Genomic DNA, 19349 nt, shown 5'->3' with positions numbered 1-19349 from the left:
GACGTCACATATTACATCACTCATGACATGGTCACTGACATCACTCATGACATCACTGATGACATCTCAAATGACATCACTGATGACATCACTGATGACATCATCCTTGTGATAGAGTGGCAGACCTCCTCTCACCCTAATATAACCTTTGATACACACATACAAAATAGAAACTAAAATTTTCAAAAAAATGGACATACCAATATCAGTTACAACAACCTATTCAGTAATTCTTAGAACCACATACACATCCACTCATTCACCAACAGTCCTATACAGTCATTCATACATGCACTCACTCTTCATATGTACTCATACACCTATACATCCTGTGACACAATGCCACTCATCCATAGAGTTACTCACACATAGTCACTCATGCTAATAAAGAAACAAACATACATTTATTAGCTTATACAGTTATACACACACCACCACACTTACTTCTACGGAAACTTACACATAGTTAGTCTAAAAAACAAACACTTATAGAAACACATACTTATTCATACAGGAACTCTTTCAATCTCTCACTGTCACATATACTCACTTATATACACCAATATTCACATATACTAGTTTAATAGATATGTAGTTACTCATAAAGACACTATTGAGACAGTCATTCACTCACTAACACACCCATACACACACTCATCCACCCATACAGTCCTGCAGATATGTTGTCTTCAACACATACAAAGAGTGAATCACTCATTCATGCACCAATGCACTACATAATACCCCCCACCGAACCATACAGACACTCAGACTGATACTTAAAAAAGAACTATTTACCTATATAGATACCCATGAAGCTACTCACCAACCCATGCAGCCACTTATACACAAAGTGAGAGACTGATACAGATATTTTCATATTTAAACATTACTCAGTAAGTCATGTATTCACTATAATACCCTTAATCAGTCAGTTACACATAAAATTTTTCAAAAAAAACCATCCATTTAAACAATTATATACCCATTTATTCTTCCATTAACCTTGAGATATACATAAATATAAAACATATTTAATTTTCAGAAAAACACACATTCACTGGATGATGGCATCAGTGATGTCATCAGTGATGTCATTTGAGATGTCATCAGTGATGTCATGAGTGATGTCAGTGACCATGTCATGAGTGATGTAATATGTGACGTCATCAGCAGTGCATTGCGGGCGCGCGAGTTATAGTTAGCTGAACTAACTATAACGGGGAAATTTCATTGGTTTTTTACGAGTGAAATGTCCAGCTAACTATAACATGTGTGAAACCTTTGGTTTTTTCATTGAATTTCTAAGGTTTTTTAAATGCTAATTCCTAACTATAACGTGTGTGAAACCCATGGTTTTTTCAGTGAATTTGCAAGGTTTTTTAAATGCTAATTTTTTTTTTTCATTTTTTTTTAACATATTTTTATTATAATTTTCTATCCTTTTTTAAAGACTATGGTTAAATTTTATAAATTCTACAATATGTTTTTTTTTACCATTTTTATAAAATAAACAGGTAAGATTTATTAGTATAACATATTGGTATTTTTTTTATTTTTATTTTTTATATTTTTTTTAACGTGCGCGTACGGTAAGCGCACGTCTTGCTTTCATTACGTTAGATTTCTACGCTGTTTGCGTTCATTTACGCAATTTGCGTAGACGTACGTCGCACGTATGCGGCGCGTAACGCGTACGCTGCACGCGCATGTTACGCGGAAGTGAAGGGGCGTGCTTGTTTTGCGCATGCGCGCGTGCGCGTGTCTTTTTTACGCGCATGCGTACTTTTGCCGTAAGCGCTCCGTGAGCGCACCGTAAGCGTATCGTACGCGCACATTGGGTCATGTGATCAAGAAACAAGACTTTTGATTGGTTTTTACTACTTTCAGTTCTAGAACTCTCCTACACCACACCCATTCCCCTCATTTCTGCTTGTGATCCCTTAGGAGAAGGAGCTGGGTTGTCTTTGTGATACGATGGCAGAACAGCAGAGCTCTTCTGAGAGTGAGGCTAGCAGCACTACCTTGAGGCAGAGAAGGAGGAAACAAAAGAGCTCTTTCATATGGGAGTATTTTTCTTTTCCAGAGGACAAGAAAAAGGTAAATGCACCCTTAGTGACTTGTAAGCTTTGTAGCCGTGTACTTTCAAGAGGGAATCCCAACAAGAAGTATTCCTTCGGGAATCACACCATGTTGAGACACCTTCAAGATGTACACGGTAGAACATTTGCTCGACATACTGAAGGTAACCCTTCAGTAAGTCAACCAAGCACATCCACAGCAGCTCAGCCTGGTCCATCATCTGCAGTGCCGAGTCCATCTGCGGCAGGTCAGCTGAGCCCTTCATCTGTGGGGGGAGCATCTCCTTTTTCTCGTCCTCTCGAAATCAACCATCGGTTTTCGAGGGTTTTAGTTCGGTGCGCCACTTGTCATGATCTAATTGCTCATAGGGAGACCAGTGTTGCCCTAGTGAACAATTTAATAGATCAGCACATTTGTCGTAGAGACTAATATTCCCACTCTTTCTTTCCTCTGTCCCTGCATGAACACAACGGCTCTTTTAAGAGCCAACCTTACCTTTTAACTTTTTTTTATATATTTTTAAAAACTTTTTTTAATTTTTTTTTACCGTACGCGTACGGTACGCGTAATTTTTTTTTTTTTTAAAAAAACACTAAAAATCAATTATCACATTACAAGGTCCTTGAGAGACTACAATGATAAACTGAAAATGTGATTGTTGAGAAGTGGAAAAAAGGGAAAATGAAATTGTTGAATTACCATACCCACTCAAAAAATTATTTATTAATTCAAATTTAATTTTTATTGCTTTAAAAATGGTTCAAGTTTTCGAAAATTTTCTATCTCAATCTGAAAAAAAAGAAAAAAGTATTAATATTTAATAAAACATTTTATAATACAGTACACATATTTACATATTTTCCCCCAAAAACTTTTTGCCTTTTTTTTGCTGTTTTCAGAATATATTGCATTTCACTATAAATTGTGAAAGCAATTGCATTCATCATTTAACAGCGGGCAAAAAAAAATAACAATCTCAAAGATTGTTTTAAAAAAGCCCAGAATCTCTTCTCACTTAAACATAACATTATAGAAATCCATAATATTCTTAAAAAATATCATCTAATATCAATACTTATTTCTTTAAAATACCGTCTGACATTTTTGTTTCAGAAGTATTATCACAAAAATATATCTCAAATAACTCCACAATACATCTGGTTCCATTTCCTTTAGGCCAAATAGTAATTTTAAAATTCTTTTTTGATTAAATTTCCAATGGTAATCCAATACAAATCTAAAGTTTAAATTGTACAGATCTCACCGATTGTTTGTAACATTTTGGTTTCCGAAAGATAAATTAATAATTAAATAAGTCCACAATACAATTGTTTACCTTTCCTCATGGCCAAATAGTAATTTTAAAAATCTTTTTTGAATAAATTTCCAATGGCAATCCAATAACATTCCAAAATTTTAAATTGTACAGATGTTACCGATTTTGTCTAAATTTTTGGTTTTCCAAAGTTTCATAAAAAATTTAAAAAGTCCACATTACAATTGGTTACCTTTCCATTAGGCCAAATGATAATTTGTAAAATCATTGTTTAAGAAAATTCCAATGGTAATCCAATAAAATGGTAAAATTGTTTTGTACACATCTTGCCAATTCTCTCTAAAATGTTGGTTTCAGGAAGATTAGATAGGAATTTGCTAAATCAAAAGGCAAACGTTGCTTGAAAATCAATTGGGAATCATTACACAGTGTCCAGCCTTTTTCACATTTAAGATAAACTGTGTAATGCCCAGAAGTAACAGTAGGTCCTTCATGGAAAATTATTGCAACTGTTACAAAATTTTTTCCTGAAATTGATAATTGCTGTCCTGTAAACTTCTTTATTAAAGTATCTAATTTTGAACCATCAGCTTTACATCGTTGCATCATTAAAATTACATATTGTCCGTATTCCTTTAAAATTAACGTTGAAAACATTTCAGATTTACACTCACTGCATTCCATGCTATGATTAGCATCTTTAACTAATTTAGCAAAAGTGACTGTTTTACTTTCTGGCAATGTTAAATAAATAAACCTTTCAGAATCAACATTAGAGCCACATATATTGTAACAGTTTTCACAACTATGTTCCCATTTATAAGAGAGACCAAAAAAATTATCAATGGGAACCCCTTCTTCTTCCAGTACCTGAAGAAAAAACATCAAGAATTCCTGTGCGTCTTGCTGTACATTTTGAGAAAACTGTGTTCGTCCTGAACATACATCTAAAAGTTTTCTAATTTCAGTAGCACTTTCTATTTGAGTTTTATCATTACTCAGCTTTTGAAAAAGGAGACTCAACTCAGAACAGAATCTTTTTCCCTGATTTACTATTATCTGCTCTTGCACACTTTCCAGATAAAAAGCAACATTCAGCACTACATTAGGGTAGCAGTTGACACCAGAGCTATTTTCAAAATGACATCCTACAACCTGTTCTTCATTTTCCTTTTTCTTTTTGCTTGCAATTACATCACTCCTCTTTTTTTTCCTCCTCTCTACATCTTCATTACAGATATTCTCATTTCTCCTTTTACGAGAAACTACACATTTCTCCAACACAGGATACTGACCTAAATGAGGAGCATAGCTTCTTCTTAATCTATTATACTCCTTTACACAATTTGTATCAGCACTAACTTTAGAGTCATCAAAGTCTATCATGAATAAACCAGATAATGTTTTCACTCGTGACAAAGCTACATAAGCCATACCTTCTTTGAACACAGTTGAACCAATGTTCACAAAAGCACAATCTACAGTCAATCCTTGAGACTTGTGAATAGTTACAGCATATGCTAGAGAAAACGGAAACTGCTTCCTACGTACATATAAGTCTTTCACAAGCATGAAACGAACTGAACAACAACAAATATCTTTAACTTCTTCTATCTGATCAAATTTTATTTTTAAACATTCAATTCCATCTTTTTTCTGATAATTAATAAAACCCACAACTCTTCCCATAGCTCCATTAACTAAACCCTTTTCAACATCCAAATTTCTCCTTAAAAATACTCTACAGTTCATGCAAACATATAGATTTTTTTCTAATCCAGCTGTTTTGGAAATGTTCTTCTCTAGTGAATCCAATTTATTTTTCAGTGTGCCTGTTAATGTGATAGTAATTCTTCCATCTTCAATTTTGTCCACTGCTTCCAATTTCCTGATATCTTCCTTTTCCAATTTTAAAAGCTCCTCATTGAATATTGAGCATTCACGTAGAGTTGGCATTAAGCAGATGACACTTTTCTTTTCTGCAATGTTCTTGTATATCTTCTCTGCAACTATTTCTTCTTTTGGAAATATATTATGTAGCAGCCGACTCTGTAATGCTTTTTTGCCAACTTCTGTGAGTAGTCCAATCCTGATATCTTTCAGAATACTTCCATATTCTTCATCGTTTGCTTGCCTCATATTAGTAGTAAGTTCCTTGTACTCAAAGAAGGACCAAATATTTGCATTACCAATGCTTCCCAATGACTTCTTTGTGTCTTCATGTGTCACAGTATTAAACACTGGTTGTCCTTTAACTGGAGTAAGCTGTAGAAGATCCCCAAATACAATTACATGTTTTCCACCAAATAACACGTCATAGTCTGTCCTTAGAATTTGCTGCATTCTTAAATGCACAAAGGCAAGCATTAAGTTTGATACCATGCTCACCTCATCAATAATGAGAACTTGCATCTTCTTCAATACTCTTGAAACTTCCAAGCATGCTTCTCCAGTTAGCTTGTTGTATTGTATTTTGTTCTCATGCTCCACTGGTAACATTAGCAAACGATGTAAGGTGATTCCTCTTATGTTATATGCTGCTAACCCAGTTGGAGCAGTAACCACACAAGACAAAGTAGAATCCGTTTTTTGCTGTAGGTAGCTTCTGATGACTTTTATTAGGAAACGTTTTCCAGTTCCAGCTTGTCCGCTTACATACATCCTGATTGGATGAAATGATGTGCATGAGCACTCTTTTTTTTCATGTAGAAATCCGTGATCAATTTTGTTTCTGATCTCTTCATAAATTTGTTGCTGCTCTTCGTTCAGTTGTCTTTCCAAATTTTGTAAGTCTATAAATTCTTCTTGAGCTTGATTCATAGCCGTTTCCACTTCATTCATGGCTATTGATGCTTCATTTTCAACGATTGTTTGTCCTAGGGGATCTTGACTGAGTGTTCCTGAACTTTGGCTGTCCTGAGAACTGTCTCTAGCTACTTCTGCTGCAATTGTAGTTTCCTGTTCAATTTCTTCATTTAACATTTGCAGATAAGTTGTGAATGTATTGCATTGTATGCTGTCTTTGTAAGTATTAAATGAATCTTCATAGCTTTGAAATTCTCCCAGTAGTTCATCCTCTGTACGCCATGGTTTAAACAGCTGTAAAAGAGCCAAGTAGTAAAATTCCTTTTTGTCAGTAGTGTCGCAACTCAGCTTCCGGTGATTTATCAAACTTCCTTTTGTTTGCTTCACCAAACATCCTTCCTCACCAATGACTTTATATTTTCCATTTTTGATGTCTTCTGCGGCTTTCCGTGAATAAATGTAGTACTGCAGCACTTCATAGAGACACATGTTCTCCAGATGTTGACTTCTCTTGGGATAATATGTGTCCAACATGTTTGATTTCAAAATATCTGTACTTTCTGGGTCATTCTCGGCCAAATATTCAATTTCTCCAACAGATTTCAGTACCCGATTTCTCATTGCTGCAAGGCCTAAACTTGCACAAATTATTCTTCTTGATTTCGAGTAGAGACTTGCAGAAGATAACCTATCTGAACATTCGTAGGATCCAATTTCTCGATGCGATAACATCTTTAAACTGAAACTGTACAGCTTCTTACTGACAGTCTTCTCGTGAGAAATCTCTTCCCACATTTCCTTCAATTCCGTTTTCTCAGATTTAGTAATGTAAGACGTTACATATCGAGCAACAGCAATGGAATTGTCAGCTACATACTGTATATCCATGTTAGCATTCCACATGGATAAAATGACTGGGTTGTAGTCATTTATATTTTTTGATTCTTCTTTTCTTTTTAGGTTGTAGGTATTTTTAGGTGATTTTCTTGTAATAGTATGTCTCACAGCTGACATAAAACTGTTTACTCTTCCATTTGAAAGAACAGGTCTAGGAAATCCAAATCGACATTTAGTGTAGTATTTTTCTTTGCTCTTGTATTTCCGTCGACAGTATTTTCCACACCGATGACTTTGGAAACGTAAAACTTGCTCCTTTAACTTTTTCTCTTCTGTGCTTTTTGGTATAGCACATGTTGCATATTCTTCAATGTAAGATAACACTGCTTCATCAGTATCTGTTCCAAACTTTGGGGCATCCTTGATCCACAACAGCATATGAATATGAGGAGCACCTCTTGCCTGGTACTCTTTTCTCCAAAAGAAATCCACTACTTCTCCAAGAGGTGGATCTTTTTTATTGCAGATGAAGGACATCATAGCCTCAAATCTATGATTGAAATATCTGCAAACATTAACCGGATCCAATGAGCACAGTTCTCCTGCTGTCTTGTATTCGATGTTTTTAATGTTTGAATTTGCCTCTCGTAGAAAATCCAGTAAATCATCCCAAGCGTACTCGGCACAGCTTAGGGTAAGGAACCATGTTGGTGTTCCTAAATTCCGTAACATGCATTTTAATTCACCATGGCGTTGGTACCAATATTCATTTGTCCCACGCTGACAAGCCATCAGATTGATCAGTTGTGTTTCCAAATGATCATCTCGGTGCTGCACTTTCTCCATAAAATCCTTAGCAGACACATTTTGTAAATGTACTCCACTTTTTAAAATGTGATTTACTGCATATGATAATGCAGACAAGTCGCTTTCAAATAAAAGATGGAACAAATAAGGAATACTTTGTCGAAATCTGGGATCTTCTGCATATAGTCTCGTAGTCTGATACTCAGAAGCTGGAATCTGTTCTGGACATTCATCGTATCGTCCTCCTTTTCCTTTAGGAAACAGCTGGGGAAAACATCGAGCTTCCAAGCTCTCCTCCCATACACTCACGAGAGTTCCTTTTGCTTTCTTCATCTGAAACAGATCAATATTGTCTCCCATAGCTTCTTTTGAATGTAGAGGATGTATGCTAAAATGTTCATAAATTTCTTCTTCCTTTGACTTGTCCACTTTTTCAATTTGTCCAGTTGGTGTTTCTGTGTCTTCTTGTAAATCTTCTTCTTCTTCTTCTATATAAATTGATTCATACCATTTGTTATTCCTTTTCAAATACAAATTTGCTCTTTGTACTTTCCGTACATCTACCAGCTCCTGCCAAATCTTCTTATTCTTTGTAGGTACACCATTAACCAGAATAACTAATGGTTCAGTTTCCAAAGTATCTGCATCAATAGTTTCCATATTTTTTTTCAAATCCAAGGGCAAATACACCACTCTACCTTTTAAACCTCTCAGTAAGTCTGAAGGAGGTAATTTACCAGTTTTGGGCTCCATACGTACTATGGTCTGGAACGGATGAACACATTGAATAAGTATAGACTCATATGTATTTAATTCAGAAAGTTCGGCAGGAATAACATCCAATTCTAAATTATTATGTACAGCTCTGGTCGGCATTCTATTTTCCTGTAACTTGTTGTAACAGTATTTACAAATACGCTGATCTTCACCCAATTCAAAACAATTTTCTAGAAATATATATGTGACAAAATCTTTCCACTTATAATTATCTTCATTTTCACTCTTTCTGTAGAGATCAACATTCCTAGTTTGTTTTCTATAATGAGTTCTGCGGCAACAAATACAAGTAATATTTGGTCTTTCATTAGAGATTTTTTCAAATTTTGTTATGTGATCATTAAATGTCTTACTTACAGAGGGTTCTACATTCTCTTCCACTTCTTCCTCATTTACTGTGTCCTTTTCTGCACTGTTTTGTTCAGGACCAAAGTAACAAAACTGAATTTCATCAACAACCTTCTCTACATCTGATACCGATCCACGGAACAGAGCCCTATTCAATTCATCTAACTTTATTGCTGGACTTTTAGCAAAATACAACCGTCTCACAAACTTTCTCATTTCAGTATGATGAACAGCCAGCATCCTAAAATGATGGAAAACACTATTACACACTTTTCTAGATAGACAAGCCAGAGAATGACCCTGCAAACCAGTATTCTCTCTCACTCTGCATGGATCTAGACTTTGAAGCACCTTAATCTTCTGTTTTACACTTTTTTTTACTATATTCTCTTAGAAACTCACGAAATTTATCAATAGATTCCTGACGCACAGTGCAAATACTACTACAATTCCAAGGTGCCAATTCCGATCCGGTAAAAAAATTCCCCGTCCGACTCGTATCCGGATTTTTTTCCGTCCGAATCGTCAAAGTAGCGTACAAACTGCCAAGTACGATTCGAACGGAAAAAAGTCCATACGAATCGCATTGGGAAGATTTCCCCACACGTCCTCGGGTCGGGAAAAGTCACCGACACGTCCCCGGTCGAAAAACCCACCGTGCGGAAAAATAAAGTCAGACAGCGCAAGTACGATCCCTCCCGTCCTCCCCATTTCACAACCGTACGCAAAAAACACCGTCCGAACCGAACTCCCATAGCAACCATGGAGACATGTGCCCGCATACGCGCCGAACACCCCACCACCCCCCTGCCCGCGTATGTACGCACCGAACCCCCACCCCAGCAGTGCATGTACGCCCCGAACCCCCACCCGTGTATGTACGCCCCGAACCCCCACCCGTGTATGTACGCCCCGAACCCCCACCCGTGTATGAACGGCCCGAACCCCCCCCAGCCGTGTATGTATGCACCGAACCCCCCCCCAGCCGTGTATGTATGCACCGAACCCCCACCCGTGTATGTACGCACCGAACCCCCACCCCAGCAGTGTATGTACGCCCGAACCCCCACCCGTGTATGTACGCACCGAATCCCCACCCCAGCAGTGTATGTATGCCCCGAACCCCCACCCGTGTATGTACGCACCGAATCCCCACCCCAGCAGTGTATGTACGCCCCGAACCCCCACCCGTGTATGTACGCACCGAACCACCACCCCAGCAGTGCATGTACGCCCCGAACCCCCACCCGTGTATGTACGCCCCCGAACCCCCACCCGTGTATGTACGCACCGAACCCCCACCCGTGTATGTATGCCCCGAACCCCCACCCGTGTATGAACGGACCGAACCCCCCCCGCCGTGTATGTACGCCCCGAACCCCCCCCAGCCGCGTATGTACGCACCGAACCCCCCCCAGCCGTGTATGTACGCCCCGAACCCCCACCCGTGTATGTATGCACCGAACCCCCACCCGTGTATGTACGCCCCGAACCCCCACCCGTGTATGTACGCACCGAACCCCCACCCGTGTATGTAGGCCCCAAACCCCCACCCGTGTATGTACGCACCCAACCACCACCCGTGTATGTACGCCCCGAACCCCCACCCGTGTATGTACGCACCGAACCCCCACCCGTGTATATACGACCCGAACCCCCACCCGTGTATGTACGCACCCAACCACCACCCGTGTATGTACGCACCGAACCCCCACCCGTGTATGTACGCACCAAACCCCCACCCGTGTATGAACGCACCGAACCCCCCCCGTGTATGTACACCCCGAACCCCCCCAGCCGCGTATGTACGCACCGAACCCCCCCCCCAGCCGTGTATGTACGCCCCGAACCCCCACCCGTGTATGTACGCACCGAACCCCTACCCGTGTATGTACGCCCCGAACCCCCACCCGTGTATGAACGGCCCGAACCCCCCCCAGCCGTGTATGTACGCACTGAACCCCCCCCAGCCGTGTATGTACGCACCGAACCCCCACCCGTGTATGTAGGCCCCGAACCCCCACCCCAGCAGTGTATGTACGCCCCGAACTCCCACCCGTGTGTGTACGCACCGAACCCCCACCCCAGCAGTGTATGTACGCACCGAACCCCCCCCCCAGCCGTGTATGTACGCACCAAACCACCACCCGTGTATGTACGGCCGTACCCACACCCCACCAGGGAATGTACGGACCGTACCCCCACCAGTGCATGTACGGACCGTACTGACGCCAAAAACACACGTACTGAACCAGGACAAACCATATTTACACAAGGAGAGTCAATTAGAGTTTCCCCACACCACCAAACATGCCCAACAACCCCACAAACATCACATACACTGACCTGCAACTGCCAAACTGCCAAACAGAGGCCCAAAACTCAATCACTCCTCATAACACACCCACACAAATTTCAAACACAGCCACACCCACAAATGGACCAATAAAAATGGACCACACACACAAACCATGAGCCTTTGCAACAGACCCACTGCTGCCAGAGCCCACAGACGACCCACACCACCATACTTGAACCTCACACTTGCATACCTTCACACAACCACCTACACAAACACCCCCTCATCACATTCACACACACACCTCCACTACCACACCCACACACCCACAACCATCCACACCCACACCCCCACAACCATCCACACCCACACCCCCACAACCATCCACACCCACACCCCACGCCATGTCCACCACCAAGAATCCAAAGTTCACAAAGGAGGAGCTGGAGATCCTTGTCGACGAAATCCTCAGAGTCGAGCCACAGCTCTTCGGAACATTGGTCAGACAGACCAGCATATCCGAAAAAACGGCCATGTGGCAGAGGATTGTCGATTCTGTGAATGCTGTTGGGACCACCAGAAGGACCAGGCACGAGTGCCAATCCAGGTGGTACGATCTGCGGAGGACGGTCAAGAGGTAGATGACTGACAATCACAACCAGGGGAACATCACTGGAGGAGGGCCGCCCCCCAGACCGGTACAATACCATCCCTGGGAGGAGAAGGTGATGTCCACGTTGGCGGTGGAGGGACTACACGGACTACCAGGACTCCCAGACCCTGGTGAGTACACAACCAACTCACCTCACATGGGGGGGATGCCATACACAATCAATCATGCATGCCACCCCCCCATGCCACCACCGGACACAACAACACTCCACAAACACATACATGCCACTAGCGCCTCCATGCCCCATGCATTTATCAGGGCCATGCCAAGTCACAGGCCACACAAAACACCAACACAACACAGGATGTTGTCGATGCTGGGAGTGGGGGCATCAAAACTAACATTGAGCAACTCACAAGCACACAACAATGCCCTCAGCCCATATGGCCCAGGGCACAGCCATACAAACTGTGTGTACCCACACAGTACTGTCTTGCCTGCAAATGGTGGCTGCCATGCAGGATGACATGGGTCTGAAGGCACAATTTGCACATAACAGCAGACAATGAAGATGCATCGCTCTGATAGAGTCACAGCACACACCGCCACAGCAGCAGCCTACACTCAGACACACTGCCCAATGGGTGCCCGGAGAACAGGAACTAACTCACATGAACAAGCCAATGGCCATTCAAAGACCGGCTAACTGTGTGTGGCCAGGAAGCTGGCCTGAGGTGACAGAGGGTGACAAATAGAGGGAGGGATAGGGGGAATGAGAGGGAAGGAGACAGAGGGGGACACAGGGAGACAGACAGAGGGAGGGAGTAGGGTGACAGAGGGAGACCGACAGAGGGAGGAGGGTGACAGAGGGAGGGAGGAAGGGAGACACAGGGAGACTAAATCACCCTTGGGTGGTGTGGCCATGTCCACTCGTCAGCCGGTGGACTGTGTGCATGCAGACAAGGTCTGGCAGTGCCTCAACCCCCCCCTTACCGTAGATGAAGACCGGTCCATGTGTCAATCTGTGCACGAGTCCATCCGTGTTGCAGGCACAGACCTAACCACACACCCAGTATACCCACCCACTGTGTCGGTAAGAACCCTGTCACAAATGCTTCAGTCACCTACCTGCAACATCAAATTGCCTTGGCAAAACACCATTTGGCCACGTACAGAGCAACACGTAAGGCGCCTCTGCATGGCTCGCTACGCCCGCACACCATACTGCTGACTGTGTACCCAAATAGATGCATCAACTAAGATTGTGTCACACATGCGTAAAGCCCTGACAGCTGTGGCCAAGGGACATACCCATGCACAAGTGCACTGTGAGAGGAATGCAAGACACATCCAACTACCCAGAGGAAGAGTGCCAAATCAGAAATGCATGAAACATGGATGCCACATGTAACACTGTTAACATTGTCTCTCTCACACACAGGTCAACGTCGACGATCACCCCCCAACACTGGGGGGGAAGTCTCACAGGACCAGGCTCTGCGGGATGAGGACCCCACCGCCAGCGACGACTCTCACCACTCCGTGGATGACCCAGACCAACCTGGCCCCTCTGGTGTCCAACCACCTGCAGCACCTGCGTCAGGTACAACTGTGCCAACCACCACCCCCATTGCTGCCACATCCCAGGAGACGTCCAGGAGCCCTGCCCGCACACGACCACCCAGCCAGTCTGCCCAGGAGGGACACGGTCCTCCGGGCACCCAGGAGGAGGCAGGCGGCAACGCAGATGCCATCCCTCAGGGGTCCCGGAGACCCGATGCGCCCACAACGGCAGGCCAGGTGCACGTGGGCAGGGGTGGCGGGAGTGGAGGACGGCGGAGGCGCGGACCTGACCAGGGAGCTCAGGACCCGGTAGTGTCCCAGGTCAGCAACATCCTGGATACATACCGGCGTGAAACCAGGGGCATGGACCAGATTGCGTCCACCCTCAATGACATCAAGGGGACCCTCGAGGAGATGAAGACCCTGCAGGCCCAGCAACATGCCTGTCAACTGCAACACCAAGGAAGGATGGAGGATAGACAGGCTGAGCTCGTGGAGGTGCAAACCCAAATGACCGGTGTACTCCGTCGGATTGCCGACAACATGGGCAACCCTCCCTGTGGCACCAGGCGAAGGCCATTACCAGACACAGGGAGGGATCAGGAGGAGGAGGATTCATCCGACGGAGCGTCACAGACATCGTCACGGCCTGCTTCCGAGGGTCCCCGCAGGAAGGTGGGTCGTCCACGAAAAAGACTGTGAGAGTCAGCAGAACATCACCATCTCCCAGGTCACCTGGCCTGGCACCTGGCCCTCTGGCCCAATAGCAGCACATGACATTCTCTGCCACATGGACTTGCTGGTCACTGTCTGACCTATGTTGACGAAGACTGTGGCATGGACTCTGACATTTTGCTACGGCAAGGATACCAACTCCCCCAGTGAACTTTGGAGTCTACACTCCCGCTGTGCACCTCTTGTCATCCCCACAAACCCGTACCCCACCACAAATAAATTAATCACACTTACAAGATGATGCCGTGATTCTGCATTATTACAATACATGTGTGTGTCGTAAAGTCAAAGCATGCCTGATCTCAGATTTAACTCCAACCATCCAAACCGTGGGGTCTCAGTCTTGCCCAGGACACACATGGGTCCCAATGTATCATCTGATACAGACATGGAGTACCATACTCACCTGTGCTGGGCCCAACCAGCTGAGTGGTTCCCGCACAACTGTGGCTACAGACACATTCAGGGGAGCAACAGTCATGCGCAGAGGTCAGGGATCATGTGGAGTGACCTGGCTTGCCGCTCCCAGGTATGTCTAGACATGTGTCCCTACCATGTCCTGCATGCTAGCGTCAGGCGGATGTTGAGAATGGTGGCTAGGCCAAGGTTGGATGCATGGAGATGCCAGAATGCAGTTTTGGATCACAGTGCCACATGGTTGTGTTGGGCTTGTGGGCTGCATCATGAGTGTGGGCGTGGATCGAGAAGGTCATCCTGCAGCTGGCTGTGAATCATTCCCCCCATCCCGTTTGGACGTTGATGTGGCCTGGTTGCCCGATGCAGTAGCAGAGCTGTGCAGATGCACTCCGGATATGGACAAGTATCATGGGAGTCGTAAGGCACATGTCCGTAGACTGCAGGGTAGGATTCGACACGGATGTTGTAGTTGCCCTGTGGGATGGTCTATCTTGCCTTGAGGTGGATGGAACTGTGCATCATGTGCATAATACAGTTTCCACTCCCTGACAAACCGCTAGCATCTTGTCACTCTACACATAGACACATATGCACCACCTCTGAAAACTACGCCAGACATGCCGCACGCACAGTGGCAACAGGCCACCATTGACAGGGAAGAGGCACCTTGGAGACAGAGGGACAAATTTATTAGTCATGTGTGTCGGAATGACAATGATACTCTGTCAACACATACACAGGTCATGTGGATGAACATGTGGGAGCAACACTGGCACCCCCCATTGCAACACAGATGCTGGTATTCAATTGAACTGGCACACAAGTGACGGATAACAGCTAAACACCCCCTGCTGCCACGGAGAGGCTGCTATACACCATTGAGGCCCTGATGGGGCAATCACACACCATGTCAACCCGGTGCAACCTGTATGTTTCCGAGGCCAGTGTTACACACATTGATGGCCTCATCACAATCCCCAATCCCCTGACACATGACAGTCACCAAGTCTGACCATGGCTCCAGGTGAAGCCTGCCCCATGTCATGTTCCCCATGTAGGATCCACATGTATGCAAATTGACCACACATGAACCGGAGAAGTGCACACAGACTACAAACAATTTACACACCCAAAACGCCATGAGGCATCCCTTACCCTAAGGAGATTTCCAAACTTGCCCGTGCATGTGACGCAGAATCAGCACATGTTGCTGTGTTCATGAGGAGTAGCAGGAGCACAACAATGCCACCAGCAGACAGCATGCCCATGGACCTGTGGAAGAGAGACACACAAGGAGTCAGCCCAAAGGAGCACATCCGCAAGCATGTACTCAACACGTATCATGTTGTCAACATGACAGGTGACAATGATGACTCTCTGACAACATCCTTCCATTGCGCCATCACTCGAGTGACACTTCAATACACACCACTGACTCACTTGGCAGACATGCAGATGGACACACACATTGCAACACATGCCACACACGGCCCAATGCGTGCACACTCAGACACTGGAACTCACCACTAAGCAAAGAAGTTGCGTATGAGCTGACTCCGCATGTCCTCCACAGCCTCCTCCTCCTCCACATCACTTGCCCCGTCACCAAGGCCTTCATCCTCCACGGGTGGATGGTCCTGGTCATCTTGATCCAGTATGAGTGGAACAGCTTCCTCCACTGCCATGTTGTGCAGCATGCAGCAGACGATGATGATCTTGCACACCTTCACCGGGGCATATGGGAGTGCTCCGCCGGTCTTGTGGAGGCACCGGAATCGGCTCTTCAGAAGTCCAAACGTCCTCTCAATGACTCTCCTGGTCCGACCATGGGCGTTGTTGTAGCGGTGCTCGGCAGCCGTGCTGGGGTTGCGGACAGGCGTCATCAGCCATGGCATGTTGGGATAGCCAGCGTCCCCTACAGGGAAACATCATGGACAGAAGTGTGTCAGCACAGGCAGTGAGATTGGAAGATGACGCCAAACACTGAACTGCCAGAGTCTACCCACCAACAATACATGCTCGCTCGTTCCGCAGCTGCAGCATCATTTCAGGCAGCCTGCTACGCCTCATGATGAAGGCATCGTGTGCTGATCCTGGAAAGCGAACACAGACATGTGAAATCACCATGTTGGACAGACACACCACAAGGGCATTAATGGAGTGATAATGTTTGCGATTCCTATACACCACCTCCTGTGCCTGTGGTGGTACCAACGCAACATGTGTCCCATCTATGGACCCAATGACATGGGGCATCCCTCCCAGGGCATAGAACTCACGCTTGACATCTGTCAACTGCTCACGAATTGGGAATTTAATGTACTCATCCAGGTGAACCAACATGGCCTCTAAGAAATCATGCAGAACACGGCTGAACATCGTCTGGGACATGCCCCCGACGTCAGCAATGGTATGTTGGAACGTACCCGTGGCAAGGAAATGTAGAGCTGCCATCACCTTCAACTTGGGTGTCAGTGCACTGGGATACCTGTGGCGCGGTAGGAGTTGTGCTTCCAGCCGGCCAGTCAACTCATCAATCAACCATTGGCTGAATCTGTAGCGGCGTATACAGTCCCGTTCATGCAGGGCAGCCATGTCTGGCATACGTCGAGGGAGAGGCGGAGCCCTGCAGTGAAATGGAAGGAACACCGAAGAGTGAGCACTGTACAACGACATTGTCAATGCACTGAGCACATGTTACACAGCCAATACACAAATGCCACATTCTGAGTCAGGTCTGTGCCACATTTCCTGGACACGTGTGCCAGTCAGGTGACACTCCTACCAAGGGACAGCCACTAACGGAGTGGGGCAAGCTCACGATGACATGGCATGAGACTAGCTGTGGGCCAGTGTAAGTGAACATGCACACGCATCACAGGATTCACAGACATCCACACATGTGCAGAAGTAGTATGCGTATGGTACAGACAGGTTGGTGGATGCGATATGCACTGGTCACATGTCATAGGAAAAGGACAGGCCACACACATTGCCTTGGAGGGGTACATGTCGAGACAGAACATACATAGAGAGCATGTGGATATGTACTTGTTTTGATACTCCGTGTAGTTGCATACATACACACCTCATGGCAGATCACATATGTGGGCTAGTGTGCGGAACAGTGTGCCATGGCCATCTACACACAGACACATGTTGGCAGCAGCAACTGCTGATGCATTGGACCACACACCTACAGCAAAATCATGGAAACACATGCCACACACATGACATGGTTGCAGTGTGAAACGCAGCCATACACATGTCATGTGTAATATTGAGTGTACCTGGCATCAGGGGACAGGTGCGGGTGTCCGTGACAGGGACATGCAAGTGACTCATGGCTCCACTAGTGTGTACGACATGCACACATGTCAAAGGAGTGCAGGGGATGTGTGGTACAATGCGCACCATCACACACGACATGTGTACACAGCTCATCGTACATATGCTTTGCCCACACCTCAGGGGTAAAGTGCCACATCACATCCTGACACACCTGTGTCACACACATGTGGTATTGCACAGACAATGCATTGGTGTCCACCCTTGGCAAAATCTGACCGCTCCATTCCTGTCTGTGTGCCGCCTGTCACCACTGACAGGTGTGAAACGCACTGTACATACGCTCTGAGTGCGTGTATAGGGTCCCTGGGCCAATATGGGCGCTGGCGTATGCGTACGCCACAGTAGTATGGACTGTACACGCGGTTGTACGGTCCGGATCACAATATGGGCGCTGGCGTATGCGTACGCCACAGTAGTACGGACTGTACACGCGCTTGTACGGTCCGGATCACAATATGGGCGCTGGCGTATGCGTACGCCACAGTAGTACGGACCGTACAAGCGCTTGTACGGTCCGTACTACTGTGGCGTACGCATACGCCAGCGCCCATATTGTGATCCGGACCGTACAAGCGCTTGTACGGTCCGTACTACTGTGGCGTACGCATACGCCAGCGCCCATATTGTGATCCGGACCGTACAAGCGCTTGTACGGTCCGTACTACTGTGGCGTACGCATACGCCAGCGCCCATATTGTGATCCAGACCTACAAGCGCTTGTACGGTCCGTACTACTGTGGCGTACGCATACGCCAGTGCCCATATTGTGATCCGGACGGTACAAGCGCTTGTACGGTCCGTACTACTGTGGCGTACGCATACGCCAGTGACCATATTGTGATCCGGACCGTACAAGCGCGTGTATAGTCCGTATCACTGCTTGTGGGGTGCCCTAGGGCGTGGAACGCACCGTACCTGTGTGTAAATGTATGAAATCACATAGGGGACACATGAGGGACAAGTATAAGGGCCTAAATGCATGATGGTTGCCATGGAGACTGAGTTAGAATTTTGAATTTGAGCACCAGGTGCCCAGCAGAAGTCAGTTTGAAAGAATCTACATTGTTGCAAAGTGGATGTTGACTTGACATCATCATCAAAACTGAAACCATGCAAAGCCACACACTGGGGTAGGTTTGAAGGGATTGGATGAAACGTAGGATGCAAATGTGACTGACCAATCAATCTGTACTCCTGTACATGAACAGGCCAGCCAGGCAGATATAAGCCAGCCAGGTCCCATGAGAGAGCACTTGCCTGCACATCCATTCATCCATGACCACTGCTGCTGATAGTGATTCCTCTGGCACCATGTCGAGGACTGTGGAGAGGTCACAGCCATTCACCCAGGAGGAGAACCTTGCCCTGATAGATGTGATCCTCCCACAGTTCCAGAGCCTGTATGGTCGACCAGGGGTTCAGGTGAGTGCAGACTCCAC

This window comes from Triturus cristatus, chromosome 12 (assembly GCF_964204655.1).
Source record: "Triturus cristatus chromosome 12, aTriCri1.1, whole genome shotgun sequence".
Lineage (NCBI taxonomy): Eukaryota > Metazoa > Chordata > Amphibia > Caudata > Salamandridae > Triturus > Triturus cristatus.
Note: the sequence above shows the minus strand (reverse complement) of the source record.